The 7,180-nt window shown below is 38.6% G+C and overlaps 1 protein-coding gene across 1 annotated transcript in view; it reads left to right on the top strand.

The window, feature by feature from the left end:
• The first annotated feature begins 6,976 nt into the window (after positions 1 to 6,976).
• The window catches only part of LOC106956471 (delta-type opioid receptor), an 8,145-nt gene continuing 7,941 nt past the window's right edge, over positions 6,977 to 7,180 (top strand). Inside the window, exon 1 of the mRNA XM_015047335.1 lies at positions 6,977 to 7,116. The gene's annotated coding sequence lies outside the window, so the exon portion shown is untranslated. The remainder of the gene's footprint in view (positions 7,117 to 7,180) is intronic.

Genomic DNA, 7,180 nt, shown 5'->3' with positions numbered 1-7,180 from the left:
TGTCATGGCTGGCAATCTGAGCAGGCAGCTTTATTAATAGAGCTAATGTTAGCTTTGTTTTTCTGAAGTTATAAGAAGGAATCTGTGTGCTAAACTGTAAGATATCCATTTGTAAATGGATATATGCAAATATGGGAAATAAAAAAGATGTGACTCTAAAAATAAATTTTAACAGCAGAAGAAATCATCATTGTTTAATGATTTTTGTTTAAATAAAGTGAAAGAATTGTATTCTGTCATGAAGCAGGTTTTTAGTCTTTCTTGAGTGATTCTATGGAGAAAAGCAAGAACACGTTTCCCAGTGTTGTCTTTAAAAGTACAGTTTCAGATAAAGTGCTGCAGGGGAAAATGCTCCTACAAGAAATGTCGTTTGCACAACGCAGAGTTTTCAGTGTTTTGTTTTTAGGCTTTTAACATTTTGTCAGTTTTTCAGCCGTTCTGGCTGCCGTCATGCAGAGAGGTATAGCGAAGGGCCAAACGGACACGCCGACTCTCCTCTGGAACATTTTAGTTGAATGTCAAGCTGAGCGTAACAAAGCATTTTCTCACTTTGTCATCTCCATCCTTTCCTGCGGGAGGGGGCGAGGGGGGTGGCAGGTCGGAAGCCCTGATGCATAGGGAATTGAAGAAATGTGAGATACTCCGTGGACGGATCACCTTCCCATTTAGCTCCGTGTCTGCTTCACACATATCAACGCACACTCACCCCCAAGACCAGCTTGGAGCAAAACAGCTCACCTTAACACGCACGTCTGCAGAAGAAACATGAAAACAAACCTGGCATAAAGCTCATTTCTAGAACATGAATGTGTAGCTCCAACTTAGCATCTACAGAGCAATTGTTATTCGCAGTGACTGTGTTAAATGATCAGAGTCCTGCGGTCGCTGACCTCCAAATGTAACCAACCAGCTGTTTCTGCAGGGGGATCCTACTGATGCCAAATGGAATAACAAAGGCTGCATTAACATCTTCAGAGCTGAAGACAGCAGCAGGAGTTCTGGGCTGAAAACTGTGGACACTTCAAGGCAATGCGACATGACAGCTAACAGATGCTCAGCTCTCCAATGGGCTTTAGCTCTGACAGACTCACAAGTGACTTACAGCACTGTCAGAAAACACGTTCTTTTGTTTCTTCTCGCTTTCATGCACAAAGGTTTCTGAAATAACAGGGGAAGCATAAGAGTAGATAATTCAACATGTGTTCCCTCATTTTCTTGTTTCTTGTTCTAGGAAATATAGCCCACGTAGAGTGACTTTGACAACCAGAAAAAAGTCTGACGTTGATATTAAGATGTATTCACTCACAATACCAAAAACATAAATAATACAACAGTTTCTTTGAGCTAATAACTCAACCTATTGAGGAATACACTCATGTTAGGATTGAAACAACTGTACGAATCTAATCTGTCTGTCTTGTCTCATCAATAAAAATTGAATGCCGATCTTCATTACGCAACAACCTGGCAACATGCAGACTTAAAAGTGCCAGCGTCTCCTGCCATGAGGGACATGGTTCAGAGAGGCAGCGTAATCCTTCCCAAGGTTTTCATTGGGTTGATGACTGATGCGGGTAATCACGCTGCCTGTGCAGACTAATGATGAGTGATTTTCTCTGAGGGGAGAGGAGAAAAATAATAATAATAATAAAAAAAATACCACTTCAGCTGTCTGCTTTTGTCTTCTAACGTAGGAGCCATTTCTCGTTCTTTTACATTTCCTCTGGAGGTTTTTTTCAGAGCTCCCTCTTTGCGGAACAGATTGTTCTCTAAAATAAATACCTATTTCATCACATCTGCAGCAACAGAGCAGGTGGAAGAACATTTTTCATGCAGACATTGATAAGCACAATGAGATAAAGAGTTAAGTAAGTAGTCTCGCTCCAGCACAGCGTGTGAGCTGTCTTACTTTGACTCCTGTTACTGCTGCTGTCAGGTCGTCAGTGTTTGTGAGATCGAAAAAAAATGCAGAAGTCACAATTTTCTGCACAGAGTTTGAGCGATATGCTTAAACTCGCGAACAAAGGAGGACCCCTCTTTAAATATCCACTGTGAATTTTGGCAAATGCCGTGAGAAATTCACAGCTCAGAGCTCGTCGAGAGTGCAGCAAAAATTAGATTTCTGAGCGACTAAAGTTCTGTTGACCTTCCTGCCACAGACAGTCTAGTCGTGGTGCAAGTGGAGCAGCTGCTCCAATATATTTCAAAGAGGTGGAGCAAAATTATGCTTTTGGTAAAAAAACAAAAAAACTGATCACTCCTTGTAACAAGAAAAATGTGAAACGTCTTTATGATTTTTCCCTTCTACCTTGATACAGTATGCAAAATTATTATACAAAAATAAATCCATCTCATAGATAACTTCCATCAAAATTCATCTTGTTATTTAATGCATTCCTTGATATTTCCCCACTTTCGATACACTTGTCTACTCTGAACATCTCTAAAAAAAAAAAAAGTCTGTGGACAGATTCATCAGAATTAAATGAAGCGAGATCGGTTCAAGGAGCACAGGACACTGTTTGCACACACAGATTGGCCACCAGAGTCCAGACTTTAACACTCGGAGTGTAGATTTTGTCGCAACAGTGGGATTCGTTTTTCTTCTCCCTGCCGATGCAGCTCATATTCTTAAAATCAACTTTGGGTCACGATCAAAGCTAAATAAGTCACAACCAACAATTTTGGTATTTTTCTGTGAGTATCTTAGAAGAAGTACTGTCATGTCTACCCTATTTGTCTCATAGTTAATTTGATTTCTTATAAAACACTTAAACCCCGGTTGTATTATTCCGTATCTGCTTTGCATTTTTATGAAGCACAAAGAAAGGCGGCATTTATGAATTAACGTCTCAGCATTCCCCGTCTCTGTGCTTCGTGCTGCAGCAAATCTGATTTCAGCTGAATCAGTCTATACATATTCTAATAACACTGAACACCTCTGAGGTAAGAGCAACATATTTCCACCACTGCTTACAAACTGATGCAACTGTTATTAAAATGTATTGCAATGAAGCAATAATAGTCAGTTTTAATCTCTCGCTTCTCAGTTCAGCTGCTGCGTCTGCACTGATGATGGTTTGTTTATCTAAATACAGTGAGAGCCTGGAGCGGCTCCAACAGGAGGTCGGCATGGTCTTTTATCTGATTAACTGTGCTAACACAAATCTGTGCTAACACAAATCTTTTGTGTTTCATAAAATGTATCTATTTGGTGATTTAAGATTAAAAATATGATTTTATCTCTGCCAAGACAAAGGGAAGGGAATGAGCGATTCGGGAGCTCAGTTAAATTGTTTTCAAAATACTTGTCCAAGTAGACCTGACTAAATATACCTCAACACCATTTTCTGTTCCAGTTATCTGAACACTTTCATATTCTTGATGTAAATTTGTCAAAAATTAGCCGAACAAGCAGCACAAAGCTGGTGATTTTGTTTTAAGGATTTGGTGAGGAGAAAATTGCTTCTCAGTTAAATAAAAAAGAATCCAGCATTACAACATAATTCCTGGTGAGAAAGTTGTGCTGACCCTTAATTATATGTTGACCTGCTTCCTCTGTTACAATTCACATAATGCAGCTGTGTGTGTCAGTGTCCAATTAGGCACACAGTGCAGTCTGTTAATGTTACTTACTTTATATTAGCATGCTTCTATTATTTGAGTAGTAATCAAACTTGTCTTTATTTTTTTATAAATAAAGACAAGTTGTTACTTTTGTTCGCTCATTTTAATTTTTCTAATCTCCAGGTCCCCTCCGTCAGTTCATGTCACGTCTTTCCTTTGTTTTGAGTCTCAGTTCAAGTCATTAAAACTTGCTTAATCTGCAGGCCAGACAGATGTAGCTGTGAAAAACAACAGCTTGAAATGAATCCTCTTTAAGACGTGCATGTTAATAGAAATCTTGTCAGACTGTCAGCAGCTCGACAAAATGTCAACAGTGTCAAATTACATTAAAGCCGAAGAGTAGGAGCAAGACGACTGCAAGCAGAAGGACATGACTATTAACCGTCAGGCCTGGAGCTAGCTCAGTCTAACACTATTAATAGCAGCCAAGAGAAGTTTACAGCATATTTCTGGGTGGAGTAGAGTCCTTATTTTAATACCAAGCACGAATAAAATAAAAATAAATAGCTTGGTTTGTGGTGTAAGTGAAATGTTCCTCCTGCTGTGCAACAACCAGAGATTTTCCTTGATTTTTCTTGCATCATATATTCACAGACTGTGGCTGGTGCAGAGAGAAAGGCTCCGTTGTCGCTCACCACCTTTTTCTTCTTACCGTCGCTGATTTATAAAGGTCATTTACCAGAGGGTGGCAATTAAGAGCATGACAGACATAAACAGAGGATGATAATAATCTGTCTGAGGTATAGAAAAGCTGGCGGCATGGCCACCAGCAGAAAACCTGATGAGGTAGCGCACAACAAAAAGAAAATCACGTTTTATCCTTTTTACCAACGTTTTAGAAACACTTAATATTAACGTAACAGCAAAGTGAGGTTATTTTCTTTGCCAACTTGGATGTTTTGTCTTTGTTCATCTGTTCATTACTAAACCAAAGGAAAAACTAAAGAAAGGGCAAACAACCTAAAACATGTGGTTACTTTATGCAACCCAACCGTGTTTTAAGCCTCTTGACAGCTTTATCGGAGACTGGTGTGTGGTTAAACATGGAGTCTGTTTGCTAATCAGGTGAAATCTGGATGTATTTGGGTTTTATTGATTTGATTTTATGAGTTTCAGTCCGATTTTCTAAATGATTATTTTTGCTCGTTAGTCATTGCATTGCACATGTTAATATTCAGTCATATTCAGTGTATTTTATATGCTGTCTGATGAGAGTTATTTGACAAATTAAAAGTAAGTATGACATTGTCAGATTTTTTTTGTAAGGTTTTATGAAAATGCAATATGAAATATAACATAAAATTATGTTGCACTGCGCACAAGTGTTGCACAAAAATGACAAATGCACCCATATTCTAGAAACTGTAATAATCAGCCAATACTTGTGAAAAGACAGTTTAGTTACTCTGTGGGAGGAACTAATGCCCACATTTTCTGTCCAATAGCATTTCAAGACTGTGCTATAAGCCAAAGTCTGTGTATAAAATAAATAATAATAAAAAACATTAACAACTGTACATTTTCTATGTTTGAAAACAAGTTGTAGATATGTTGCAATATGACAACAGGCCACAATTCTGCATTTAAAAAACTATTTTATTGGTGTGATATAATTTTCAAATCTTAAATGTCACGCTTTCATTAGCTGTAAGCAGATATTCATCATGATTAAAAGAAATAAAGTCTAGAAACATCAGTCTGTGTGTAAATAATCTCTATAAATATGTTAATTCACTTACTTAATTCAATTACAGAATTTAATCAACTTTTTCCGCAACATTCAAATTCATTGAATCTGACTGTATATCAACTCTAGCTCTTCAAGACTGTAAACTCTGCAAAAAATTGATAAAGGAAACTTTCTGTACTCCATTGAAACAGGTCTTTGGTCAGTATAAACTGTCTCCATCACAGTTGCCTCCATGCCCTTTGTTCCAAATTGACATAAACCGTCTATATGAGAAATGTGAGGGCATCATGCTGGCCCTAATCTTCCTGCTTTCACTGTTCTGCGCTGAGCTGATGGCGGCTCTGTAAAAGCAGAGATTGGTAAAGGTCATTTTGTATAAATGCAGCTGAAAGACAGCAGACACAGAGACGGGAGACAAGAGAAGCCGTCTGAGCCTGAAATCGTCTGACAGATTTCTATAAACACTGCTCACATCAGCGCTCGGGTCTCAGCAGGCGACCATGATCACATCCAGAGGCCGAGTCGTGAAGGTTTCAGATACGATGGGCAAAAAGACAAAATAGACACATGCTTAGTGACTAAGTTTCTGGTAGGTAAGGATTTAGACACATCCTGGAAATGGACACTTCAAGTTACTATAAATTAATTTATCACCTCATACAGATTAATTGAAATATTTTTCCAGATGAATTCATAAAATATAAAATGTTTTATTCATTTAACTCTGTTAATCTCGGATCAAAAGGAGAAATATCAAATTAACACATCCATATTAGGACAATTCAATTACAATTTGATGAAGCAGGACCATGATCATTTCTCAGTACTGCCTTGAAAATGCATGTAATTGACTGATAATTCCTAGGAGCCCAAACCTTAAATATTTCATCAGCCCCGGCATCACTCGTTTGCTTTAGTGAGGTAATTTCAAGGCACTGACTGGCTGGTGAGAACAGCCCATCCTCTAATGAAGCCCCATTAACACGAGCTACAGGCCATGAAAGGCACGTAAATATTGGAAGCAGCCAGAGCTCTGATCCACTCGCCTCGGTGCAGACATGTTTGATCAGGCTGTTCGGCTTCAACACAGAGACATTTCCTTCAGCGGTTGCTGGTTTTGGTGACCAGGAAGCTGGGATGAGAAACTCTAATAAGAAAATAAACAATGCAGTGTGGGATTTTCTTCTGGCTCTCAGTCGCAGCACTTCTGTTGGAGGTTTCTTTCCACTATCGCACCATACTTGCTCAGAATGGGAATAACATTATACAGTGTGCTGAGCTCCTATGGATATACAACTTTCCACCGATTCAATGTATACATTGAATTGGTGTTGACCTGAATGAATGAGAATGTGTGTAATTGAATTTAAATATATAAGTGTAATTGGATTCATTTGATTCTATGCTTTTGGGCATGAATCGGATCCGTTTGTTTTGCAAAGTGCATTGAGATTACATTTGCTGTGAGAAGGTGATATGAACAAAATAAAACTACAAAAGAAAATAAATGAAGATTTTAGTATGTTGTTCTTTTTTCAAAAATCTGAAAAGCAAACCTTGATAAAACAAAAATAAGCCCCAAATCTCTCCTCTCCTCTCCTCTGCTCTCCTCTGCTCTCCTCTCCTCTCCTCTCCTCTCCTCTCCTCTCCACATCGACGCCCTCTGCCAGTGGGAGCGCGCACAGACGCACGGAGCGAGCGGACAGGAGAGACACAAGTCCAACATCCTCTGAGCGCCATATCTCTGATCTGTTTTCTGGAGCGCTCCTGAACACCTGCCGTGGAGGGGAGAAGAAGAAGAAAAAGAAGGAAAAAAAAAAAAAAAAAAAAAAAAAAAATATCAATTATTTGCGTTTTTTTAAT

This window comes from Poecilia latipinna, unplaced genomic scaffold (assembly GCF_001443285.1).
Source record: "Poecilia latipinna isolate Pla-1442-1.1 unplaced genomic scaffold, P_latipinna-1.0 Scaffold820, whole genome shotgun sequence".
Classification (NCBI taxonomy): Eukaryota; Metazoa; Chordata; class Actinopteri; order Cyprinodontiformes; family Poeciliidae; genus Poecilia; species Poecilia latipinna.
This window is presented reverse-complemented; position numbering and strand designations above follow the sequence as displayed.